The 27,673-nt window shown below is 38.9% G+C and overlaps 1 protein-coding gene and 1 long non-coding RNA gene across 7 annotated transcripts in view; one reads left to right on the forward strand and one right to left on the reverse strand.

Annotated features, from left to right (window-relative positions):
* Positions 1-1,658: 1,658 nt before the first annotated feature.
* On the reverse strand, positions 1,659-6,612 carry LOC309598435. The gene is made up of 4 exons (XR_014230047.1): positions 6,178-6,612; positions 5,759-5,857; positions 4,159-4,197; positions 1,659-1,771 (listed from the first exon to the last, which is right to left on the reverse strand). It is a non-coding gene; the product is annotated as an uncharacterized lncRNA (long non-coding RNA).
* Positions 6,613-6,776: 164 nt separating this feature from the next.
* Positions 6,777-27,673, forward strand: part of GNB1 (G protein subunit beta 1) — a 44,501-nt gene continuing 23,604 nt past the window's right edge. The window contains exons 1-3 of one of the 6 annotated variants that reach the window (XM_082329012.1): positions 6,777-7,107; positions 25,878-25,940; positions 27,398-27,449. The gene's annotated coding sequence lies outside the window, so the exon portion shown is untranslated. Of the gene's footprint in view, positions 7,108-7,368; positions 7,497-7,895; positions 7,914-25,877; positions 25,941-26,758; positions 26,786-27,397; positions 27,450-27,673 lie in introns of those variants that run through there. The other 5 variants (XM_082329007.1, XM_082329008.1, XM_082329009.1 and 2 more) reach the window with 5 other exon arrangements.

Here is a 27,673-nt window from a genome sequence, read left to right on the forward strand (position 1 = left end):
AGACACCCATATATGTTTCAAGGTTGGAAGATGAGCATACAGAAAAATTCAGAACAGAGCTTGCTCCCAGCAGTGGCGTTCTGTTATTTTGTTGAACAAGTATAGATTACAAAATTACATATTTGTATCACGCTGCAAGGTTGTATCACAGTACAAAATCATGGCACTGACTGCAAGGAGGAATACTAGATCCAGGTTCAAGCAACCCTAACATTTCATCTCACTTCTTTCTATAAACTGCTGGGTGTCGTGGCTAAATAATTTCACATCATTATGTATCAGTTTCCTATGTCTAAGACAACAGTAGTGATATTTTTTGGCTTTGGAAAATGCTTCAAGGTATGTTAAACATAACAATCACACTTAGGAACTAAGCAATAAATTTTTAGGATTGTTGAAGTCAGAGATGCCTATGGCATTGACTTCTAAATGGGTCACAAGGCAACAGGAACAAGGTTTTTCCCTGGAAATTAAACGACCTTAGCCATAATTTATGAGAAAACAAGACTACATATAATGCTCTTTAGGACATAGGTAGACCGGTGTATACTGTCCCCATACAGCTTATTCTGCCTCTGTCAAAAATGAGGTATACAGTCACGTAATAGATGTGCTTATTACATTCACAGTAACATAGATGTACATTGATGCAGTAGAATGAAATCTATAGGAAAGGTGTGGGCCTTCACAACTCTGTTCTACTTTGCTTACAGACAACAATGGATTATTTTCAAAGGATTTTGAAGCGACTTGCGAAGTCTCTCAACAATTCTGAATTAGCTGTTCCTGAATCCGTTTCACAGACAAACCATTCTAATCCATACCGTAAGTAAGAAGTTCACTATCATCTTCCAGGACTGTCTTAGTTAAGAAACTCGGGTATATAGATTTTCCTGCTTTTTTTGTCCTACATTATATGAAGGCTCTCAAAACGTTTCCCCTACCTTTAAATCTTGTCAATTATATTCTCTTCAGACTCAAACAGTTTTGCTAATTTTATGCTTTGTTCTCAGAATGAGTTTAAAATAACTCTTTTGTTCCATAGTAATAGGCAAACTGAAAGAAACGGTGAGAATGCAGAATGTAACTAAGGAGACCGAGTTACTCCTACTTTTTCCTCTGCCTGGCCTTGCTGAGTATTTCTATTCAGTATGCTTTTATTTATTTATTTTCCTTAATGAACGATCTTGATACTCTGCTACCTGGGTCCTTGCTCAGAAAACAGCAGCCATGATTTTCATTCAATTGTTAAAGAACTGGCAAATAACAACAGGTTGGAACAGTTCTGAATCAATTTAAAAAAAATTAAAATAATAAAATAAAAGTTCCTGATACTCTGAATAGACTTGGGACTGAAGCATAGCTGAAATGGAAACATTGTATAAGCTTAATTTAATTTTGGTGGAGTGAGAACTTCAAACAAGATCAAAATCACATGACTATTTCTATGAATCTCTGCAGTTTTAATAGAATACACACTATAGAAATCAAAGGACACAAAGGCAGACAAAATATTCCAGAATGGGAAATAGTGCTGGTCCGATTCTGGAATATGAGGCGGTCCTTTGAGTTGTTATTTTGGGTAAGTCCATTAGAAACACTCACATAGAAGTCACAAATAGAGAAGTAGGCAAAACATAATTATTTATTACCATTTGAGGAGCTATGCAATTTTGAGAAGTGCTGATTTTCACCCTTTCTTTAGAAAGCATAACTTCCGCCTCTTTGGTGACAGTTATTCTTTCTGAGTCCAGGTGCATCTTGAGTTATCCTAAGAATCATGCAGTATACTTACTCAGATAACGATATGTAAATTTTGATTATAACAATGCAGTAACAATGCTATTTGTATGCAAAAATTAATTACTTTCTAAGAAATTACAAAAATCCTGACAAAACATTCAATAAAACGTGAATAAACCTGCTTTTCTCCTTGAACAAGAACACCTTCTCCCAGGACTATGCGATATCTGTCCTTCTATCTTTTTGCTTTCGAACAAGACTTCCTACTCCTGCAGCCTAAGAAAAGCAGCAGTTGCCTTTTTAACTATTACACTGACAAAGATCTGATACAGATGCCTCCAAAAGCACTGCAGTATGCATTACGGCATCAGTAACTCAGTAAATTTCACTGTTTCTAAACAATGCAATAAGGCTTTGAGAGGCAAATTGCATTACAAGTGGATTAGCAAAGGGGAAAAAACAAAGAAACTAATTTTAACATGAAGTTTCCCCAGCTTTCAAAGGCTATCGCATGGCATGGTTACTTGTCATATGAGCTACTAGACTCAAAAATTCAACTGTACCCTCCATCTCTGTATTTCTAATTGCCTTACCGTTAAAGACACAGCCATATGTCTCACAGAAAGCGTAGCTGGGATTCCTGAAACAGTTCATTAACATAACCTGCCTAGTGCACACATTCGATTGAAGGTTATTGCCTCCGAACAGGAGATGTCTGAAGAGGACACACATGGCTATCTGAGCCACTGAGTTTCATCATGTGGCATCCTGCAGATGTGAGACAAAGTTTTACAGATCTGATGACCATGACACATAAGTGAGAAGACCAGTACATAGGAAACGTTCCAGGACTTCCACTCCCTGGAAGTACTCCCTCTCTCTTATGCAGTGCAAGACCTTCGCTGAGGAGGGAAGAAAAATGGCATTTTTGGTTGTCAAGGTTCCCAAGTCTGTATTTCACAAACATTTTAAAGCCTCTCAGTAGCCTTCATTTTTACCTGTTGATGGCAGTCACACACATGTAAGAGTGAAAGCAGAGCCTGGAGGCTGAAAGCTAGAAAGCAACTTTTGATGTGTATGCAATCATTGGCTCTGTTTAAGTGGATGCCCTATTAATCAGGAGTTGGTAAAAGTATAAAACTCTGTGTGGCATAATTGTTCCCCATTTGAAAAAGTTTCACAGTAATACTGAGACAGACATTTTTCATTTTAACAACCAACTTCTTTGTATTCCACAAAAGGCTTGAAACAATGATTTTTTCACAGCCTCACCACCAGTGTGCTATAGCGGTGCTGTAACGTGCAGGTTTGGAATGGCAGAGCAGCCTGCAAAAACCGCAGGTGTTCCAGTAGCATACCAGGTATGACAGATTCCGGCTAGTTTTGTCGTCATGTTTGAAACAGCTGAAGGAACACACAAACTAGTGAAACTGCCTAAAGATTCATCTAATTCAGTATGCTTTCTATAAAGGGGTTAATATCAGCTGATTGAGAAAAAGGTGCAAGAAATTTTGCAACTGAGAACTATGGAGCAACCTGCTTACAGGAGAGGTTTTCTTTAGATCTAAACCAAGCTTCAGGAGAAAAGCTTCTATTTTTGCTTCAGCTGACCTAGTCCTAGCACACGTGGAAGCCTCAGGGTTGAGAAGTTTCAATATTTTGTGAAATTGTGTGTTGCATTTCCCACCTATTTGAGGTACTTTAATTTGCTTTGGCTATATTAGCTACTTCAAAGTGGACTAACAAAAAAAACATAAAGAATTGGTTTTGTTATTTATGTATATTAGATCTTCAGCTATTAGCAGATATTTTCAGCTAAATTTTTAGTTACAAACAATATTTTTGTAATATACGGAAACAGATAAATTCATACATCAAATAAGCCCACTTATTTCTGGTGATTTGCACTCTTCCACTGAATACTACAATCTAGGACAGTTTCTGTATGTATCTGTATGCACATGCAAAAAAATGACAATTAAAAAAATAAAAGATAATACATATGCAGTAGCTTCCAGCACAGGACTATATGAAGACATCAGAATTAAACACCACGTTGCACACAGTAACGTGTGATTCTTCTGAAAGATTTTCAAAAGCAGCAAAACTGATTTGGCCAGTGAGATTTACAAAACAAAACAAAAAAACTCCATCCACCCCACCTGAAACAACTGCCCACCCTGTGAACAACCATTTCCAATCTTCATAATCCCTCTTCGTACTAGTAGTATAACTATGTATCAATCAAATTTTGCACTGGAGACTACGATATAATTAAGTCACTGGATCAGAAACAGGAACTACTGCAACAGTTGTATTTTTACAAAAGAATAGGTGTGGTGAAAGAATTAGTTATGTGTATATGTGGTTATACTCAGCATGTATAAACACATTTGGCTGGTCTGGTTTCCTTACCTGAATTCCATGGATTTAAAGAGGTGGCAGAGCACAGACCTGTGGACAGAAATTCCCTTTAGCTCTCATAAAACAGAGAATGCATAAAAATCAGAATGAAAAAAAAAATTAGAGATTCCTAGGAGAGGATAAGATCTGAATGTGTACTTTATTTAAAAAAAAAAAAAAGTTTAGGTACTATAATTGTCCTGTTACTAGAAGCATGTAAGGGAATTATAAAGAAGAAAAGCATTAAGTATTTGCATGATAAGGCACGTGCAATGGGAAAAAAGCATGCATTAGTTTATTATGGTAGAGTTAATTCACACAACAATTCTTCTAGTCCAATAACAAAATCTCAATGTCACTACTCCCTCAAAGAAACAAAATGTGATTTACTATTTGCTATGAACCTTAGAACATTACTTTTATTCCTTACACAGATTTCTTCTGTATGATCCAGTGTTAGCTGAAAATTTTCCACAAAATCTGGTAAGACTTATGAATTTGCCTTAGCAAAACAAGGTTTTTCCCTTTTTTTTTTTTTTAATCCTTTATGTATCATACTTTTTTTTCCCCCGATGCAGTAAGGGGTCATTCTTTTCCACACAAATCATGGTCTATCCCCAAAAGGGCATCTCTGCAATGCATAAAAGCAATCTCTAACTAAAAAAAGAAAAATAAAAAAAAAAATCATGCAACTTGCCTACTACAAATCTCCCTGAGACTTTTTGGCTTAAATATTGCAGTAATGTGTGTAACTGCTTTTGAAATCTCTAGAAAACTCTGAAAATATCTAATAAACTTGTGGTGTTTCTTAAGCACTTACATTTAATCAGTATTTTGCAGCTAGGAATGCTAGATGAATCTCTAGCCCCAATCTCAAGAACATCCCCAACCTGCATACATGTGGTTCCACAGATTTTAATGGGGTAATTACTGTCCACGATGTACATGCACGCGTATTTCTTTTAGGGTGGAACAGAAATTATTTCCTCGTGGTTACTGAACAGAATATAAGTAATTTGGGACTATAATTCAAGAATCCTTTATTCTAATTTCAGTAAATTCCTTATTTTGTTATTTGTAAATCTCAGGGCAAAGAATTAAAGTTTTAGCACAGCATACAGGTTATTTAAAAACAAACATTTGATTATTATAAAACAAGGGCTTAACCACACCAGGATCTAATAATTATTCATAACAGACAACCTGAATAATAGCTAACCCATTTTGCTACAGTTTAATTGGCAAACCTATTCTTTCTCTTACTAATTACAGGTAACCACGCCTACCTTCCCAGAAAGCATGATGGCAAGTAACAGTTTGCTTTAAATACTGGAGAAGCAAGCAACTACTAGGGGGAGAGTTTGCAGAAGAAGTATTGGTCTCTTCAACTTTTTATTTATTTATTTATTTATTTTATTACAACATATTCTCTCTGGATAGGTTTTTAATTCAAAACTTGCTATTTGGGTCTCTTTGCCTTTTATTGTAAACCTACTTGGGTAGTAAGGTAATCTCACCTCTTAATAAAGTATAAATAAATAAGGGGAAAAAAACCCTAGGTTTAGACCTGTTGATAGGAGAAAAAGTGTTACAATACTGTATGTATACTTACTTTCCATTATTAAGTAATAATGTTTTAGTATGTGAGTGCTGGTGTGAAACAATTCCATCTCGGTGGCATCTGTCCTGCCTGGCTTATGTGAGGCCCAGTCTGTAAAACAGAAATTGCATTTTTTTATGTTTGCTTATTTTTTGTTCGATTTGCTCTTTTCTGCAATGCCTTCCAGAGGAGAGATGGATGCTCATCCTGTGAGAAGAACATGAAAAGGCAGCTCTGGAAACTTTGGCTATGCACGTACCCTTGTAAGGGATGTTAGAAAAAAGAAGTTGTAAGCCTATTGAATTGTCAGTGTTGTCAAGTTCTGAGGGAAAGATGCTAATATAAAGGTATTTACTGCTTGCTAGTAGCGTTTTAAGACCTGCGGCCCTCACCCCCGCCCTCAGTCGTGCTCAGCAGTCCAGAGTTCTCACATTGAACGTTGTCTTACTGTGGTGAAGGGGCATCCGCTCCTCCTCCGAGCCCTGCTCTCTCTGGGAGATTCTCTACTTAAATAACGCCGTTTGCGGGGTTCTGTTTTCCGCTCTGTTTTTCTTTTGTTCACGCCAGGCTTTTCAAGACTTGTTTTCGGCCTGCAGGGGCGGCCTGGGCGCGGCGGGGCAGAAGCGAAACACCCCCGCCCGCCCGCGGCCTTTGTTCGCGCTCGGGGAGGAAGCGCCCGGGAGCGGGGCCGAACCAAGCCGCCATGGGCGGGAGGTGGCAGACGGGCAGCGGCGCGGCCCCTTCCCGCCGCCCTGACTGACTGACAGACTGACTGACTGACTGACTGAAAGGGCGTTGCCCGCCTGCGCGCGCGCGGGGGGGCACGGGGAGCGCGGCCCCGCCGGCGGGTCCCCGTCGAGGCAGCGAGGGCTCCGGCGCGGCGGGGCCTGCGCTCGGCGGGGCCTGCGCCAGCTGCCGCCGCCGCCGCCCGGCAGGGCGGTGGGGGTAGGGCGGGGCGGTGCCGTGGGCCGGCGGCGGGGCGGGGCGGGAGCCGAGCCGAGCCGGGGTTTCCCGGCCGGGCAGCACGGGCGGGGCGGAGGGGGGAGGTTAACCGCGCCCAGGCTCTCGCTTCCCGATGGCTGCGGGGAGCTGAGCGGGCACCCGGCGTGCGAGGAGGAGTCGAGACCCAGCGACACCCCCCTCCCCCGCGGCTCTCTCCTTCCGACTCGGCTCCCCGGCCGGCGCTGCTGCCTCCCCGGGACCCGCCGGGCAGAGCGCGGGCGGCTCCCCTCCTCCTCCGCCCCCTCCTCCTCCTCCTCCTCCTCCGCCCCCCTTCCCCTCCCCAGGCCGGCGGGACGCGGGCAGGAGCCGCGGGCGACGGACGTACCGGCCCGGTTAATGAGCAGCGGCCGGCAGGGCAGGTAACCCTCTGAGGGGAGAGGAGGCGGCGGGCGGGGGGCGGGGGGTCCGCACAAAAGCCTCGTCGCCCTCCCCGGCGCCTTCCCGCCGCCGCCCGGCTCGCCGAGCCCCCGGCCCCACCCTGAGGCCATCTTCCCGCCGGCGGCGGGCCCCGGCTCCCCCTCATCCCCGGCTCCTTCTTCCTCTGCGCGGCTGCGCCCGTCCCCCGCTCCCCTCCCCCGCTCTTCCTCCCCGCTGCCGCACTTCTCCTTTCCCTTCGTCCTCCCCTTCCGCCGCTCCCTCGGTTCTCCCGTCGCCTGGGCAGCGGGCCGGGCCCCCCTCGCCGCGGCCGGGCCCTCCTCCTCGCCCACCCGTCCTTCGCGGCCCCCGCAGAGGAGAAGGGCGGCTAATGGTTTGTCCACCTCTTAGCATGGCGGGGTTGGAAATAGCCCCCCTCCCCCGCGCTTCCCCACCTCCTTGGTGCTCCAGCTTCCCCTAAAAAAGAAGTGTGTTTGTAGCTGGAGGAGGAGGAGGAGGAGAAAAAGGTGGGGGTGGGACTGGGACTGATTCTCTCTTGAAGGCTTTAAGGCGAAAAGGGAGGAGACCTTGGATCTTGCGGGGTTCCATTTTTAATTATAATTACGCTGTAGTGGTCTCTGTTAGACGGTTTGGGGTGTTTTCTTGTACGCGTTAAGATACAAAAAGCGAGTTTCCCGAGCGATCTAGCCGGCAGAGGGAATATTTGGAGAGAGATTCAAGAAAAAGCTATGGTGTGTCTGCTGTAATGGTGGAAAACTGATTAAGAGGAGACGGGGGTGAGACAAACAGGGTAAGACTGCTTCCAGCAGCCCCCGATCCAGCGAAGGGCTCGCAGATTGGGTTCATGCTGTGTGTGCGGGGGGAGGGAGGGGTAGAGAAGGTTTTGTTCTCTTTAAAATCGGAACCGAGGATGGATTTAGACCGCATATTTGTTGTTCCCCCATGTCTTACGGTGCTGCATATTTTTGTCTGCCCGTAGCAGCAATAATGAAGATCATGGAGGGTGTTTGCTACAATAGAAAAATGGAGTTTTCTCCTCGGAAATGCTGTTAAAAATACTGTTTCAATTCCCAGTTTATTATCGAAAGGGTTTCAGTATTATTTTTTTCATCCATACAAGGGATATTTAAGGTGTAGGATTTTTAATTCTACAGCTTTGTAGGAAATGAAGAGGTATAAAGTCTTGCATGTAAATATGAAAGAGGCGAGGCATTTTATTAAAAAAACCCCTCGTCCAGAAGAAAATCAGAATGATATAGAGGTTGTTGTAAGATGTCAATTTATCATTCCTGAAGATGAACTGAAATTTTAACGAATGTGATATTTCATTATTCTCCCACAAAGTCACGGTTGGGATTCGTTATTTTAAATAAGGCATCCTTTCTAGGATGCCGACTGCCACGTTATTATGTATTGTCTCCACAGTAGAAAATAGGAGGAAAGGGCTGTAAATGTAAGGCTTAAGTGATTATTGAAACCGCTTTTGAGAATAGTTGGCTCAACTTGGAGAGGTGATTTAAGACTGAAAAATTAAAGGTTTTGCTGCTGTAATCTCTCACACCTAATCGTGAGAGATTTATCCCGTATTTTAAGCTGATTTGCTAAACACAAGGATGTGAATCAAGACAAAATGCTGTCGATGTGTATGTGAAATACATGTGAGAAAACGAAGGTGTTATATTAAGATCTAAAATTTGTTCTAAATGTAATATATCAGTTTAATTTTTTCCCTTGTGTGCTTTAGGAGAGGAGAAAGAGAAGGGGTGATAATAGTGTAGTTGTTTTGGTGGCTGCAGATTAGGCAGGGTGTGTGTTTGATTTTCTTTTTGCTGTGAATGAATGGATCTTTCTGTGCCTGGGCCCAATAGCTGCAACAAGATGGCGTTTGCAGCAAGGCAGCTCTCATTTTTCAACTCCTCCTCACCACAGCTTTGCCAAACTAGATCTTATTTCGTAATTGTATTTTAGATTTACTTTCTCGTTCTCTTTGCTTTCTTCTTTTTTTTGGGGTGGGGATAGGAGGAGCATTTGGAAGATTGTTGCAAGAAATCTGTGGGGGTTTTTTCTTAATTTTTGTGAGCTTCTCCAGATAGGAACTAGGTGGGAGGAGTAAATAGTTTTATTGAAATGTTCACATAGGCTCTTACTGGATAAAGGGGTGACATGATTTTCTTTTTTACCTTGCAGCGCCTGCTTAATACCATAAAAATGTTCTTGGTTTTTATTAAGCCTGTTGCTGAAAAACAGTATTTTAAACCTAGAGCACAGGTATACAAAGACTCTGCTGGGGCTGTGTACTGTTGCTGGTTCTCTACTAGCCAGGTAATCATCAGACCCCGTGCAGACAGTTGTCTTTCTGTAATACAAAAGAGTCTCCCCTCTGCTTCAGAATGCTGACAATTTGGGGAGGCTTTTAAAACTGCTTTTGACCCGGAATTATTGTCATACTCTAGGTAACTGTTCTTTTTATGGGAAAGAAGAAGAAAGGTTTTGGGGATATTAAAAGAGCTCTGTGCCTGTAAAGTATTTTTAAATGACATGACAAAATTCTAAAGCCTTTTATGTGTGGTTTTTAGTATCTTTTAAGAAAAATGGACTTTCAGTTTGTAACTTTTATGATATTTCACTGTAGTGCTAGGCTTCTTAACTTTGGTAGCCTAAATAAAATAGCTTGGTTAATATTTGATATACTGGACTCAGGCTTAAAATAATGTACTACCAAGCAAGAAAAATAAGAAATGCTTGTTATGTCTCCTGTATTCAAACGACCTCCAAACCTTTGGTAATATCAACCTTTTTAGTCCTGTTTATCTATGACTTAATGTATACTCAGTTGTTTGTTAGTTTACTGTAATAGCCCAGCTGTAGTTCATACAGAAGGAAGCTAGGAAGCAGAAGAGCTAATTTGCAGTTGAGGCTTGTGCTGTTGGGTTTTGTTCGGGGGGGGGTTAAAAGCAAAAAAACTCCAAAAGCTGAAATTAGCTGAATGCATGTTACTCCTCTAGTATGTCAAGAACAATATTTTAATCAATGATACTTGTCCAATAAACTGTTAATCCCATTTGATGGTACTTTTAATGTGCTATTGAACTTGAAACTAGTTGTGCAGTTTTTTTGGTGCTAGTATTTTGGCCTTTCAGTACAGGATCAGAAAGGAGTAGGGTGAAGTGGGATTCTGTATTGGGTAAGATAAACTGCATTTATCCTTGTTTAGTCCTTGCAGCTGCTAGGTCAGTACGTAGCATGAAATCTTCGACAATACGTAAAGTTAGAATTCCACAGTAAATCCAAGCAGAACAGCTTTTAAATCACCTCCATGCCTCATGGAAATCTGCAAATGTTGTATTTAGACTTAATGAGAATTCCTCTTGTGTAACCAACCAATAAAGTTTCGTATAATTAGGAAGTGTGTAGAATTTTGCGTAGCGTTATTCTTAATATCATCCAAGAATACACACTCTACAGCTATTAAAAAGTTTAAAACTAAAACAATTAAACTTAGAATAAAAATATATTTAGAATAAGAAAATCCTTCAATTAATACAATTACTTTCAGGATCCTTTAATTACAGTAGGAATGTATATCTTTTGTGTTTGTAGGATGCCTTTTCCTGAGATGAAGCAAGATGTTGTTGGCTGCAGTGTGTTAATAACTTCCTGGTGCTTTGGAGGCTTCGATTTGGTCATGTGGAAAACAACTATAACTGTTTCTTCTTAAATAGTTACTTAGTTATGATTTCCCAATCAGTGTGAAACAAGATGCCAATTCATATGAAACTTGTGTTGCTTTTGCAGATTCTTGTGATGCCTATTGCTGTAGTTAGGAATGTTAAGGAAGTGTTACATTTAGCTAGTTTTGTAGTTCTTGCAATAAAAAATTGGAGTTGCTTGCTTTCTGTGAAACCAGCAATAGATTTGTCTTCTCTATGTCGGGCTCAGCTCATGTTTTAGTCAGTGAATTGGATTAAATTCTTACTGTCCACGGATTTTGGCTCTCAGCATTAGTGGATTGGTAATTGATATTCTCAATTTTAATATCCAGTTTTAGCCATATGGCATACCGTATTGTTTCAAGAATTGCATTTAGTGCTAGTTTGTTACTAGCAAGTTGAAATGAGAAATCGTGCATTCAAGCGGTTGAATTATGCTTAGGTGAGTTGTCTCTGGCGTCTCTAATACCTATGTTCATGCCAGTATTTTGGGTGTTTTTTTTACAGTATTTTACTGGTTATGTTAGGGGAAAAAAATCTATAATCTTGAAAGCAACTAGCTTGTCTTAATCAAATGTTTCTTAAGCATGTGATTGAAGATAAAGTGGAAATTCTTTTAAGGGAGTCTCTTGATTGCTCTAAGTGCAGACTCAAAATGAAAAGAATACATATTCTATTCAAAATGTTTTTTTTTCTCCCCACTGATAATGTTGGAACTAGTATTAGCCAAGGTCATGATAAAAAACAAAAATACCCCCAAGCCCCTATGTTTCTATTTAACATAGTATCTCAATTTATTATTTCTTCACAGGGTGTCTAGTATGCTGGGGATTTTGTGTGCATGGATTTGTTTTTCACCAAACAGAAATGTATGCAGAATCCATAGATACTTGAGCCAACTGGTAGTTCAGCAGAACATTAAGAGGTTTTTAAAAGCTTTGAGCTGGCTATGAACAGTACCTTTACTTTAGATGCCAAAATAATCAATGTAAATTACTGTGGAAGGCTTCCTAGTACAAAAATATGGACACTCCAAAATAGGTTTTGAAGCAGAATACTGCATTTTTATTAAAGCACTAGAAGAGCGCTAAGTAGAGAGAAAGGAGATGGTTAGCCTTTGAATAAAAATACACATTTCAAAGTATTTTTGGGAACAAAAGGTCAGATGTTCTTGGCCTGCTTTTTTTAACAGATGACCTTCTAAAATGTGTTCTTTATAATTAATACCTTGTAAGACTATGTTCATTTGTATTGCTTGTGTCCATTGCATTTATTAGAGTGGTATAGAATGCGTTATGATTTCTTAGTCTCTTGAAATATTATGAAATATTTCTGCTTGTCTGGAAGACTGCAGTTGGAAACTTGAGTGTAATAGGTACAGGGGCTAACGTTTGCCTTTCCCAGTATATTCATAGACATCCAGCAATCTTCTTTCTTGAACCCAGCTAGAGAGTAATGACATGACAATATTCATGCATGCCATCTGGAAACAGCTAAGATATGGTGTTGCTTGCTAAGTATATCTTACTCTCGGTGTTACTGGGGATGCTGTAATTAGATGCCTACATGATAATTTGTATGTGTAAGCCAAAAAAAAAAAATATTTTTGGGGACATCATGGAAATGTAATTTGTAGGGAGTCTTGGAAGTCATAACTTTAAATTCTGTCCAGGATTTCCAGCACTGACCTGAGCACTCAGTTGTTTGGTTCTCAACATTTTAAAGTAGCAGGAAATAAGGATCCCATACAAAATGTTATACGTTGACCTGGCTCTTGACATTTTAGTTCATTGGGGGTGGGAATGATATGGCACAGGAATAAGTGCTTGAGAAAGCACTTACAAAACAAATACTTGAGTTATTTAGATGTTGCTAGATTTGTCTTGTTGAAATCCAATACAGATAACTATAGCAGGTTTAAAATAGGAATGCGTTAGAAGATGTTGCAGGTGTTCAGAAGACCTGGCTTTGGATTAATGAACAGATTACCCTCTGTCAGCTATGCCATGGTAATTACCCATGCCCACACTCTTCAGATAAATGCAAGGTTATTCAAATAAGCGTAGCCCTTTCTCCTGGGTGACCAAATTAATCTCAATATCTTGAACTCCATGTAGGCTGAAAGAAGGTATATAGATGATGCCTGTGGGTCAGCTAATGTTGGAAACTTGCTCATGAGTCTGAGCCCTGTTTGGCTTGTAGGCAAGCAGAATCCGTAGGTTACTATCAAAATCTCTGAGATTTCTTACTGACTTGAATACTTGAGTAGACTTGTTTTAGAATTATTTTTTCTAAGTATTTTTGGCTTAAGAATTGTTGAAAACAAGGTATTTTTGTCCTTGTCACAGACTTATGAAGAGAAGAGCTATGGTTATTTTTTATTTGGTGGGACTGAAGGGTTAAAATTTGGTCTTTCTGTGCTGGGTCTGTTTTGGAATCCTGATAATGGATAATTGAAAATGAGGCTGAAGACTTGAAGAAGGTGATCTGAGGGAGCTTAAAGGAGACAAGATATAATTCTCTAATTGATGGTGGTAAAGACAGGCTAAATCTTCAAATTATTTTCATAGATGGTATTTAGAACTTGATGAGGGGAAAAAATTAGTAGCAGATAATAAAGTGAAGGGAAAGAGAGTGATTAAAATCTAGTTGCCATTTTAATGTGAAATGTAGTTCATTTCTGTAAGTAGTTTGCATGAAACTGCTTCATTAAAAATATGTATTTTTATTTGATTAAGTAGAATTTCAGCCTGTCAAATCACTGCAATTTCTAAAGGTTCTATGTGTAGAAAAGAAATATGTTATAAGGATTAATTGAATTTCAGATTGCTAAATATTTTTTTTTCCTGTGTGTTCCTACACTGGTCTGAGGAAGGTTTGCCTAAAATTTCTTGCCAGTTATGTTTATCGTGTTTTTCTCAGATGAGAATATTTTTGCCGTCTTCTTGAAAACTGCAGTAATGCCTGCCAGCACTCCCAAAAAAGAAAATATTAATTATCTGTAATTAGATGGATTAGATAATTTTTTGTAGCTTTATGTAATGCAGTCCTATATTAAAAACTATGTAAAGATTTTTGTCACTATTTTCAGCTCTTTCATTTTTTTTTTCCCCCTAGCAAAGGGGAAAAAAAAAAAAAGAAAAAAGTAAAACCAAAATACTTCTCTCCGGAAACTCCTGCATGCCGTCTATCAAAGTAGCTGTGAATATTTTACCAGTTCATGTATCGGTGATGATTTTGCTCATCCTTATTGCAAAATCAAACTGTTTTGAGTATGGAGGACTAAATAAGAAATTTTGCAAGGCTGCTTTCTATATGACTTGCAGAAAGGCGAACACCCACAAAGTTGACATCACTGACAGGAAAGCAATGCCTTGCTTCTGTGGCTTGTTTTTTCTTCTGTTACAGTAGGCTTAATTACAACAGCTGATTCCAGTTACTTTCTTTCTTTATAAGAAAGAAAAAGAGTTTCTGCTTAACTATTGCAGGTGAGCTGTTAATTCTATATATCTTTATTTTCTTACTGCTTTTCTGGCCTTCTTGCCTATCTTGGGCGAGATTTAGGGAACCATCTTAAAAGCCTGTTCAGTAACTTGTGCTTTGTTACTGACATTTTAGGGTTTATTGAAATCTGTCAATAAACAGAGGTTATCTAAAATTATTTGCAAAACCATGAAGTTATTTGACAAGCTGAATGGGTTTTGTTTTATTTTTGTGAAATATCGAAACAAATTTCCAACACTGCTCTGGCAGAAGAATTTTTAATTGTGCACTTCAAAATTGCAGTTTAACTTCCGTGGAAACTGAAATGTATGAGCCCAGTATTAATGGTGTATGCTTTACTGTAAAGACTTTCTTATTGGGACATCTGTGATAACACAGGGTATATTTTACTAGACGTCTTTTGCTGAGGGTTACTGAGCAGGCTGTTGAGCTTACAAATATGTTTTTGGCGGTTATGTGGTATGCTTGTGTCTGTCCAGATGTTGTGCCTTGCAAGCTACTGCCCGAGGTGTTGCTGCCCTTTTGTAGTTCGTGGGGAATGTGCCTTTCTTCGGGAATTGGAGAAATTGAACTGCCCTGGTATACTACTCCCTTAAAATTGGAACGCTTTGTATTCAGTCCAACTGTTTGGACTTTAATACGTATTTAAGGGATTTACCGAGACAATTGAGGGATCGGAGGTGGGTCAAAGCTCCAAGGTTAAAAGCGTACAGGAGATAGTGTGAATGTGGCTTTTTGTTGATGCAGAGATCTTAAAAGTTAATGCTTAGTTATCTTCAGTAGTGAAATTTGTGAGGCCAGGCAGAAATGTTCACTCCGTAAGCAGCATTGACCAGAAGTTCCCAGACTTATTTCTTAGTTTGATATGTGCGCAATACTAATATTTTCTAGTAAGATCTTTGTAGTGAAAACTAGTGCAGTAAGTCTGTTTTTGCCATATATGTAAAGTTCTGCTCCATTTAAGTTTGTTTAAATTATTGAGCTGATACATCTTAGTTAACATCAAATGGTTCAAGGTATGTGTTGAACGTTAGTAATGCTTGAATCTCAAAATAAAAAAAGTAAGCTTATGTTTTAGTATATAAAATACCATGACTTATAACTGCATAATACAAAACTTAGTATATGTTTTGTTTCCAATAAATGAAATAATAGTGCTCAACAAAGCAGGCCTATGCATGCTTCAAGATGCTAAGAAATCCATTTATGGTCCTCTTGGATTTTTCCTGTTTAGTTCCCAAAGCTGTTTTCTTCAGATAGCTTAACAAACGTGTTTGGAGGGGGGTGGTGGTAATTTTTTCTGTTTGTCTAGAAAAACAAAGTAGATGTGATAGTCTGCTGAAACCTTTGGTACTCAAAATAACATTATACTGTACTAATTAAAGAGCTTTCTTTGTTGGAACATATGCTTGATATTCCTGTTGCACATTCTTTGTGAAGTGGTAAAATACTGAAGATATGCTGCTGTCTGTTTAACAAAGGTGTTGTCTGTACAAAGATCAAGAACGGTTTGCTTGATGCTTATGGCAATTTAATTGTGCTCCAGGTTACTAAGTCCTGGATTTCACTACAAGTTGTCAGATATTATCTGGCTACTGCCTGAAAACTTACTGTAGAAGTTAATATACAGTACTTTGCTTAAAAGACTGTATAATACTTAAAGAAAATGAAATAATATTGAACAGGAACAATTTAACAAATTGAAAATCTTGACTCTAGTGTGTCTTTAATAGATGCTTGAGAAGTCGGGCAGGTTTTTTTCATGTATGAACACTCAAATATCATAGAAACTTTGGACAGTGAAGTCAAACTGGTTAGTTCAACTTACTGTCCTCCTTTATTCTTGCGCCTATGGACAATAGGTGAAGCTTCAGCATTTCAGGAAATACTGCGGTTTGTCCTACAGAAAGATTAATTGCTGATATATGGGGGAGGCGGAACTTGTGCAGAACCTGCATTTGGGGCACAGTAGTTCACAGTTCTGAGTACTTAAGTATCTGATTATTCGAAGTCTCTCATTAGTCTTGAATTTGACATACTACAAACTCAGGATATCCAAGATTCAATTATGTAATTATTTCAAAAAGAAAAATCTGTCTCCTTATAATCCTCGAAGAAAAGGAAAAAACATCTTAACACCACCATAAACTCAGAAACTTTGAGGCTAGAATGAAGTTCTTCCAAACATTTTGGAAATCTTAGGCAAGTCCTTAGATGTGAGAAGATGCCCAGTAATCCTCATGTTTGCTTCTAGTCTGACTCTTCTCTCTTCCCTTTCACTCAGAAGGCAGAACTCACGCTAAATCAGGCATTGGAAATTTCACTTTTTTTGTTTGCTACCCTGGGGATCAAATATAAAGCATTTGAACAGGTTTTCTTGAGATAAGATGGGATGTTAAGCTGCTAGCTAGCAGTGACTACTTCTTTGCCTGGATACATACCATGGAGAATTCAAGATTTTATTCATTTGGTTTTGATTCCTCGGTCTAATTTATCCTGTAGTAATTTTTTTATTCCGTATTCTTGCAGTTGTGACTTAAACTCGGAAGGGCTCACTCTGGGGAAGCCAGTTATTTCTGCCCTCTCTCACAAAGGTGGCGTAGACATCTGCTGCTCAGCAGCTGTCTTGCCAGTTCACAACTTGGCGTGTTAAGGAAACCAAGATGGCACATAGTTTTTATTAGCACGTGCTGTGCTGCAAAACTGTGATAGATCGACTTCTAGTTAATGAGCAGCTTGGCTCTTACAGAAGATGAAGGAACTTACGAAAGCAAGCTGAGGTGGAAGCTGGAGTTGGAAACAATAATTGTGTTTTTCCCAAGTTGGAATCCTTAATGTTCTGTATAAGGTGGAAGTGGCCTGTCTTCAAAGCTCTCTCCCTTTCTGTTTTTAAAGGACCAAGTTGCTATATTGTCCGCTGCAGTTAGTGTGTGTTCTGTTTTAAAAACAAGCTCAAAACCACCCTCTCCTCAAAAACCCACCAAGTTTTGCACAACAGTAGTGTCCAGGGGCTCCAAATAAACGTGAAGCAGTGCTTGCGTAAAGGGGGTGTGCAGAGGATCAAGGAAGTCAGTGCAGAACCTTGAGCTACAGATTTCAGCTAACCTCACTGGCTGCTGGCTTTGTTAAACAGACTTTGCTTTTTTGACTTCACTTTGCACCTATTTTTTTCCCTAAAATTGGATTGGATTGTCTTCTGATGTTTTAATTTTTGTTTTTCTTAGTTAATTCCCACCCTGGCTCCTAAACCCAGTAGCACTTTACTTGTTTTCTTTTTACTACGTTTTCCTCTTTATTTTGATCACCTAACCAGATGCATGCTATCTGGAAGAATTACTTAAAGACTAATGCCAGAAGTTTTAAGAGGGTTAATGCAGTACTATGGAAAGAAGAACGTCCAAGGGCGAAAGCAAGTATTTCCTGCTGTACCTTTGTGCTTTCTGTTGTGATACTGTCCCCGGGTTGTACCTGAAGTTTAACTTTCATATCGGCATTGAGCATTGTTGCATTGTCTGTTCCCAAACACTACTTCTCAGTCTAATGTCTTGAAGGTCTCCTGTGTTACTCTACTTTTCAGTCTGTCAACCTTGCTTTTCTTGTTCCTGTTCTTCTGTACCTTAACTTGTTTTGTATCAACAGTACATATCAAAATACACCCATTACTGGGAGAAATCAATGAGCTACTAGGGGGTATAAATCATTGCTATCAAAACTAATGGAACTGCTTGCACGTTGGTTAAAGATGGGTTATGTTGATTGCAGAGCTAGAGAACAAAGTATGGCTCAGTCCATTTTGGGTAAAAAGATTAGAGGAGTCATGCCATATTTTAATCTCTACTGACTATTCTTTTATCTGGTATATACATACAATATGTTTTGTGGATTTTTAAGGTCTACTGAAATACTTTTTATCTTCAGACTGGTGCTGGAAAGCAGTTATTTCATGGCGTAGCTTAACTTCTTTCTAGCAGTGCTCTGTTAATCTCTTACGGAAGAACAGTGAGCTGTTTGAACACCTGAATTCTTATTTCAATGAAGTAAATGTATTCTTTTTATTAATTAGCTGAAGCTTGGATGAGATCTTTAACACAGTTGTAAAGAATGAATATTTTTTGGTTAGATGACCTCTGAGGCTGTTTTGTACAGCCCATGTAGCAGAGGCACAGAGAGAGCAGACTGTTTGTTCAAATGTCTTAACTACCATCATTCTGTTGAGGCAGGATGTGATGGTCAGAAGGTGGCTGTCAAGTCTTGTCCAGCCTGTCTCTAAGATGGGGTATCTTTGTTGCTTTTATTGGATTTTTAAATTATTATTTTTATAAAAGCTTAATATAGTAAAGCTTGCTTACTTTCTCAGAGTCGTTCTAAGTCAGAGCACAAAGAAGAATCCGTGTTACTGAAGTACTCTTTCAGGATTCGATCTTAACAATGAAAGGCATTTTGGGTGGAACTCTTGATCCATGTGGTAAAGCACAATTCAGATTTGACAGAATATAAATTATCTTGCTGCTTCTGGAAACATAATGTGGTTTTCATTAGTGTTTTGAGGGCCTTAGTGCAGTGAGACATGTAAGCACATGAGTATCTCAATTAAAGTTTATGTCTACATGCACGGATGAGGGGGATGCTTTTCAGAAGCAAAATTGTCCATAAAAGACCACCTTATAGCTGTAAGTATCTCCCTTAGCTCAAGAATAAGGGTATGCTGATGTGATTGGCTGTTTCTTCTGATTTTAAATGGTTTGACTTTTAAGGATGTAAAAGTAGTATTGCTAAATGTAGAATTCTGAGAGTTAGTTGTATTTTTTAAAAGGGTGTAAATAGGAAGCAGCTGATTCTCCTTTGACTCAGTTGACTCTTTACTAGCTGGCATATGTAGAATGAAATGGATGATTCAGCTTCTGTTGATAAAATAGTTGAGCTGAAACTTATGGAAATACAAAATACAATGATAGGAATTTCTACTAATTTTCTGTGCTTATGCATGTACACAGTCTTACTGATTTTTTTATTAGTATTTTTCATGTCTTAATTTTGCTATTTTTGTTTGGGTTTTGTTTCTGGCTTTTGTATTGTAAATAAGTGATCACATAGCCCATTTCCTCCTCTAATATAATAAATATTGTAGTGAAGATCTTAATATACCTACTGATGTCACTGTAATGGTAATATCTGAAACAGTACATCATTTTTAACAAGGTTGAGAAGATCATGCCAATACAGATGTGTTGGCAAACAGAGCTGAGAGAAATATCATTCAGGCTTTTGGAAAATACTTGTTCTTCTTACGCTTTAACCCTCAGTCAGTGGCAGTTGATCCACCTGATGGATTTTATTGTAATCTTCAGGATTTTGGTAACAGGAGGTGGTGTAATCACCTACCTCTGCGCCAGGTTTTGCATCTCGCCCTTCCTTTGCTTGTGGATTCAGTGCAACATGATCCAGTCACATGCTGTGCTCTCCTCAGCATCTACTGTGAATTATTTGGGGAGAGCTCGAGCAGAACATCGTCGTGATAGAGAAATACATCAGTCTTCACGAGGACTTCTTGAGCATGTTTAAATCACAGAAAATGAACTGAAGACCTACTGGAAAACTGGTATACCCAAAAGTGACTTTTAAAAAACAGTCTTTGGAAACTTAATGAGAAATGACAAGAATTATGTTTCTTAATAGGTTTGCAACTTACTATAGGCATGTTCTTAAATGTGTTTCTAATGTTGACTTTTACTAAAAAGAAACAAGTATACATATTTAGGTGTGTAATGTGTTTTCATTTGCTATGTTACGGTTCTGTCACTGATTTGTCACACTGGGATGATGTGGAAACTGGTCCTACAACAGCGTGCTTCCATTTCTAGCTTCTAGGGGAAAATGTACTGTTTATAGCTTGCATTCTGAACTGCCCTAAACCTGCCACCTATAGATTCAGCTGATCTAGATGAGACATTACACATTTTCTGAAAAGATAATATCCTGATACTGTGGCATTACTTCAGGTCCTCTGGGGAAGAAAGAATGGATTTCTTTTTTTTTTTTTTTTTTGCATTATTTTGCTTAACTTCTATGCAGGCACATTGCTGATAACAGTTCACACGCCAGGCAACCTTCCTGTATCTGAATGATTTGTGCTATAGTTTTACCGCTTCTTTTTTTTTTTTCCCTCTTTTGCCTCCCTAACACTTCTAAATCCAAACTAGGAAACTCTTCTCGTTATTAGCAGCTTTCCAGATAGCTCCTGCTATGCATGTTTTCTTCTCCTTAAGTAAAGCTCTTAAGCATTCCTGATGCTGAAGGGCTTATGTAAAAAAATGTATTTCCTCAAAAAAATCACAAAAAGTAACTTTATCACAATTCCAAGGGGGTATAAATAGTTACTGTGCCTTAAAAAAAAAAAAAAAAAAATTCAAAAAATTGGAAGGATCAATGGTATCTGGACAAATGGCACAAAGCCTAATTGATTCGTATTAGTGGGCCTGAGAAAGTAACTAATACCTTCTTGATTTGTCTCTAGCAGTTAAAGTGCGAAGCGTGGTGTTTTGTTTTGTTTTTTAGCCTAGTAAGACCTAGGTTTTGTTTCTGCAGCTCATGAATAGTTAGTTGCGTGTTGCAGAGAAGGTGTTTGGATCCAGCAGTATTTGGTTACGTATTCTTACCTTTGTAGCTACTTTTCTGTTCATGGCAATAAAATTAACTCTAAATATAGAGAAATAAGGTGTGTGTCAGTGGCGATAGTATTAAAGTAGGATTGCGATATCCCTGCTGTGCAAGTGCTCTGCCCTGTTTAGTCAAACAGAGATTCTGGTCAGTTTACAAATGAAGTGAAAATGCCAGTAAAAACTGGAGGTTAATGATAAAAGAGTTGAAGGAAGCAATGAAAATGATGACAGTTAAAGTAAAAAACTACTGTTCAGTTACTAAAGGCTCTGCAGATAGAAGCATCTAGTAATAAATGCTTAGTCATTTCTGTGTTGGTTAATTAATAGTAATATATTCTTCAATGCTGCCTGGGTTTTGTTTTTCAGTCTGAAGGGAGATGTCTAGTAGTATGTGACAACAAAATTGCTTGGTTTTGGATAAGGGGATGCTTTATTAAGTGACAATTTTCAGTAACTTATTTTCTGATAAATGTAGCTAGAAATTTATGCACAAGTAGGTTCTAAGTTTTCCTGACTTACTGTGGTTTGGTTTGTTTGTTTGTTTGTTTTTTTTTCAATTGTAAGATCAGGAAAGACGACAGCCAGAAATGTCGCTGGCCAGTTTGATAAAATTGATGCAATTTATTGATAAATGTGTTGCTCTTCAGAAGGAGTAATTGCATATGGATCATTTTGAACAAAGGAATAAAACCTAGAGTATTGGCTTTTGACATTCTTAATAAATAAAATTTTGTTGAAAACTGATGCTAAATATCAGTAATTTTTGTTCTTAAAATAAATTAGCTTCCTGTGCCCACCACTTATCAGGAAGTGTTAGAATGCTCTTAAATGCGAATTTCTTTCAGAGCAAGGCAGAAGAGAAGAGATGCAGTTAGGAAATCTTTTGACTTGGGTTGCTAAAATAGCAACAGTTATTAATATTTGTGAACTACTTCAAAGATCTCCTAAGACCCCTCTTTTTAAAAAGTGTGATTTTAATCATTTGGCTTTAGGCATCTGTTAAACTTGTAACAATCAACTCTTTTATTTTTACATAAATACTCTGCTGTTCCTAGAATTAAGATTTTTAAGTTTTTTTTAATATAGCTTGCAGATGCATTTAGAAACTATTAATGAAGTGACCTGTTACAGCCCAGATTTTTATGCTTAAATATTGCATCGCTATGGTTTTTTAAAAAATGTAGGTCATGAGATTAGCATCAGAAAAAGTGCACAAATTTCTTCAGGAGGAAAGCATTTCCAGATTTCTGCTACTAGAAATAGGTAAGGGGGGGTGGAGTGGGGAAAAGGACATGTCACCTGTAATCTTAAAGATCATAGCTAATAACAGGGCTGCAACTTTATACTGTTAAGTAATGAGTGGAGCTTAAATGTGTTTTCCTCAAAATCTTGTGCATGAGAAACAGGTGAAGGATTTCATTTACCAGAAAAACTTGTCTTTGGACAGAGCAACAGCAAAACTAATTTTTTAGAATCTTGCATTACCAGGTATTCTGCAGAGGTTTTTTATGCACAAAATTGCTTAAGTATTAACATCAGTGACCCCCATAGAAAGCTGCCTAGTTAAAATGGGACCTGTAATTCAAGAATTGAGCTATATGTAATGATGAGGCATTTGTGAAATCAGTTTGTTCAGTTACAGGTATTTTTAGCTTGTGTAACTATTATTTTGTACTTGCACGCTATATTGAAAACGGAAATTTGTTAGCACTTTAACCAGCTAATGTAACCGTTGCATAATGAACATTAACACTTATCGACCTGACATTCACTTGTTCTGTGTGTACTTCACACTAATACATGGAAAAATGTCTACTGAGCACAACTACTGCTTCAGCTGGAAACTTGGCAGTTCTTCAACACACGAAGAAGCCAATATCTCCACAGAAATGGTCCAGCCATGCTAGCCTTTAACTACAGAAGTGTTTTCAGTAAGTTTTTGAAGGAGTTGGACAATCTAGCATTGTCCCTACTAGGGTAATCTGTTTTGCAAACCTGTTAGTAAGGTATTGCTTGCTTTTCAAAGCTTATGTGCTCGGAAATTATAGGCACAGCAGACGATGCTCAGAAAGAAGACATCAAATAAATGAGAAGGGGTTGTATCCATTCACTTGAGCATATTTAGATTTATGAATTTGTAATTATTATTTTATACTTTTATAGGCTGTCCTTCAAAGCTGCTCGTGTAGGAGGTGACAGCAAAGACTAGGCTTTCTGGAATACAGATCTGTACTCAACGAGGAAAGTCTGAACTAGAATTAACTCTTGGAGGAGCACATACACATGCAGATACCAAAATGTCCTTCAAGTTTCCAGCTGTCTGATAGAACTGTTTATGTTGGTAGTTAGGACCAAGCCATCAAACTGAGGATAGGGTGGGTTTTTTTCTTTGTATACAGAATAATCTTGAAGCATAGCTTTAAATTTCAAACTTCTAATTACTGTTGCCTGGTGGCATAATCGGAATTTCATGTTGGCAGTGATGTGGAAAGATCATTTAATCTCTTGGGCATCAAGATACTGTTCTATGATAATAATCAGCTATGTAGACTGAAATAATTTTAATAAACTAACTTGCAGTTTCCAGTTTCATAAATGTTATCTCTGCCACGCAGTTGATACATTATAGTGATGATAAGTGTTGGGTACCTGAACAGAAGCATCTGCATGCTAAATTAGTGACTGCCTGCCTACATACACCTTGCTGGGTGTCAGATGCATCCCATTCAGATGGGTGCATGTTGATAAGGAAGATCAACATGCACCAGAGCAGCAAAGTAACTTCATTTGAAACTGTTGTTTTACCTTAATAGTAATATTGGTGTTTGCTAGCAGGTTTTTGGTTTTGTTTTTCCCTCCAGTGAAATCATCTCTGGTTGAGTGCCTTGGATAACACAACCTTCTGTGCCACTCTTGCAGGAGGATGTGTTATGCAAGGAATTTTTGAAATTCAAATGGTGTAATGGTCATGGAAACTAGTTTTTACTAGTGTTGATTGAGATCTGTTTTTAAACTATGTTGATAAAGGCACTCAAAATACATGTCTATACAGAAGACGGCACACATTGATAAAATCCTCCTCTGAGCCGTCTTTAGGCTGAACACGTCTCTCAGCCTCTCCTCGTGAGAGATGCTCCAGTCCCTTAATCATCTTCAAGGCCCTTTACTGGACTCTCCCCAGTAGCGCCGGGTCTTTCTTGTACTGGGGAGCCTGGGACTGGACACAGTACTCCAGACATGGCCTCACCAGTGCCGAGTGGAGGGGAAGGATCACCTCCCTTGACCTGCTGGAAGTGCTCTTCCCAATGCGGCGCTGGATGCTGTTGGCTGCCTTTGCCACGAGGGAGCATTGTTGGCTCACGTTCACCTTGCAGTCAGCCAGGACCCCCAAAACATGAAGTGGTGTGCTTCTCTTGGGGACTGGTTTGGGGTGGGACCCCTCCTGCAGCTGCGCTGGAGCTCTCCCTGCTAAAGGAAAATTGGCGTTCCCTGTGCTCTGTCCATGTCCCTACAGCAAGGGCAGCTGCTTACGAAGCCTGGTCAAACCTTGTCCCAGGGGCTGAGCCAAACCCTCAGTGGGCAGGTGTCTTGTCTGATGTGCCGTGCCTGGCCTCGTGTAGGTTTATGTATGATTGATGGTGTGTTTTAAGAAGCTGGAATGCTTTTGCTGCAGTTCAAATATTGGCCTTTGGCATCTAGTCAATGCACGCGTAAAACAGTCTTAAGAAAGTGTGCAGGTGGAATGAACATCCAGAATATTTGGGGTTTAAGTCTCTCATTGAATTCATAGGTCAAGAAGAAAAATGTGTTTATGCAGCTAATGGCTTTGGAGAGGGCTACAGTGAATGTACTTCATCTTCCTAGGAAGTTGCTTAATTTTGGAAAGTTGTTCAGATTTGCTATGATATTAAAGTAAAATACTTCTAAATGCTTTCCCTACCCTTCATAGTCCCTTTTCGTCCTTTCTTCCCTCTTTTCTTCCCTGCTTTCCCCAACCTTGTGAAAAAAGTTGTAGTGTCTTCTGCAGAAGAGTCATCTTCATGTGAAGACTTGTATTCTGGTGGATGTTGGAGTTGAGATAAATTTTTAGGCTGGGTTGCCACCTCAGTGTAACTACTTCGATATCTTTAAAGAAAAAAGAATATTAGGCTGACAGCAGTTAGTGAGTACCTGTAGCAGGGAAAGTTTACCCAGAAATGATGATGCTTTTGCCTTCTGGTGTTCCTCTATTGTTTTTTAGTCCAAACTGCTGTGCTGCTTTACTTGGAGCAGAAGGCTGTGGGAACGTGGGGACACTGGGTACACCAACCATGTGTAGGGCTGGCTGACCTCCAGGGGCTTTGGTGTAATGGTTTAACCACTTGAACCATGCTTAAAGTAGTCTGTGGTACTTTTTGTTCTCTCCTGTTTTAGAAACCCCAGTTCTTGATGTTGAGAACCTCAAGCTCTCAGCTAAGCGGGGTTATAAGGGCTGATTAAGGCAGAGTGTATGAAGCTTTCGTAACAAGAACTCTTTCTTTGCTGAACCAGTACTGTGGTGCGATGAATGAGCTGGCCTGAATTTTCATGTTGCTTTTACCAGGCTACATTTTAGCTAAAAATGGAAGCTTGTGGCAATGCAGATCTTTTTTCTTAAGTAGCTTGTCTACTTTTTGTTCTTAAATGAGCTCCATCTTTAATCTAGAATTGAAAATATCTCAGTTGCCAGGATTGCGTTCTGCAAGCATCACAGGATGCTTTCAGCATACCTAACTGAAAACTTAACCTGGTTTGAAAAATAAACTAAACTTTGTGGAAAAGTTTGCTGTTATGCTTCCTTACTCTTCTTGCAGGCTGGTTAAAGTAGCTTTTTTGTTTTGTTTTTGTTTTTCTTTTTTGCAGAAGGCATATGAAATCTGCAACACCTCTCCTGCATTAATGAGGGTGCAGCACAGGACAATAATGGTGTGTGTTTTGGCCTTTGCTATTGTGTATTCTGTGTGCTGTTAGTGTTCCAGCATAATTTTACTTGTTTACATTTCAGGTAATTCTTTCAGAATTTCATTAGATTTCATTATCTCTGCAGTGTGGGCAAATTTTTCTGTCAAGACTTCTGAAAGTTGAATACAGTTGATCTTTTTTTCAGAACTTAAAATAGTCATGTCATGTGTTTGTGTCTTTGGGGGGGGGGGGATGGAGTTTGGCCTCTAAGTGTGAGTTACTGTTTTATGTCTAAAAGTGTGTTGTTCTGGCAGTAACAAACAAAACTGCTTACACTGTGATGGTTTCATAATCACAGTATTAAACTGTTCATCTATAAATGAGCTTGGATGAGGATGACCCATATCCTAAGTAGCTTAACCTCCATACCAGACACTGAAGTGGTTTGTAAATTTTCCAGCTAATAGTGAACTGTAAAATCAGAAAGACGCATTACATGTAAGCATTTCTGTTTAAAGTATACGAAGTTGTAGACTGGCTTTCTGATTTAAGATTATTTTGTTTCACTACATTCTTGCTTTGTGCTTAGAATAATATTCCACTGTCCTGATGCAGCGGCTTTGAAGATGTACACTCAGGTGTCCGTTGACATCACCCATAGCCCTTGTCTTGCTGTGTGATAGAGACAGATCGCAGATGTTTTGAACGTATAAGCGGTTGTCAATGTTTCAAACCTTGGGATGAACTACATATAATTATTTGTGCTGCCAGAGGAAAAAATTGTTCCGAAATTTCTTACAAGAATTTTTTTCACCTTGCTACAAAGCCAACGTGTATGTTAAATCTTTACAGTCTTCCAGACTGCAAGTGTGAGTTACTTAATGTGTCGAGTTTTACTTTTTTACTTTTTAATATCTTTAGTGATTAGAAGTCATAACTCTTCTAGAAGAGAGTGTTGTGCTCTCACTTGAGCTCGTTAGTAGGAGGTTTATGTAACTTCTTTTGATAAAATAGATATCTTGATATTTAACTGTGCTTAGAAAGCAAGCATACCTCAGGAACAGTATTGAGCAGAAATAATTTCAATGCTTTGAAAATGCAGATTTTGGGGGGGCACTTTGTAGTGCAGTGAAAATTAGTCTTGTATGAGTGAGACAATGTTTTGTTACAATCCTAAACTCTCTGATAGTATGGACTTCTGTATCACTATGGGAGCAGAATTAATGGTCTGAGGATTGCAAGAGTTTTCTTGGAAAAAGAATGTTAAAAGCTTCTTGACATGAGCAAGTCTTTTGGTTATGTTAGTGTTATTAAAGCAATGCCCATTTCCTTAATCACGACCAGCCGGCTGTTTAAGTTAGCTAACAAAAAACAGTATGTGCTTTGATAGTACTTTAATTTCTGCTAGACTTGTTAAGAAATGGATGTTATTTCTTGATAGTTGTACTAATTCTGTTTTTTTTCTTTTTTTCCCCCCCCAGAATTTACATGTTTGACAGCAGAAGTTGGCTTTCTACTGTAGTGAGAGAAAATGTAAGTAGAGAAATAAGGTTATTTCTTTTTTCTAGTGGTTGAGAAACTCATACTATTTTTAAAAAGTGGGTAACTTCAGGTTTTTAGCTGTTAAACTGTGCAAGCCTAAAGTACCTGTTTTCTGCTTTAGCCATGTATATTCTTATGTCAACAGGAAGGATTTTAAAATGGCCAGGAAACCTGCTAAATAATAGATGTTAGTGCCTGCCTTATTTCAGAAATGG

This window comes from Platalea leucorodia, assembly GCF_965183815.1.
Source record: "Platalea leucorodia genome assembly, chromosome: 17".
In the NCBI taxonomy this organism is placed as follows: Eukaryota; Metazoa; Chordata; class Aves; order Pelecaniformes; family Threskiornithidae; genus Platalea; species Platalea leucorodia.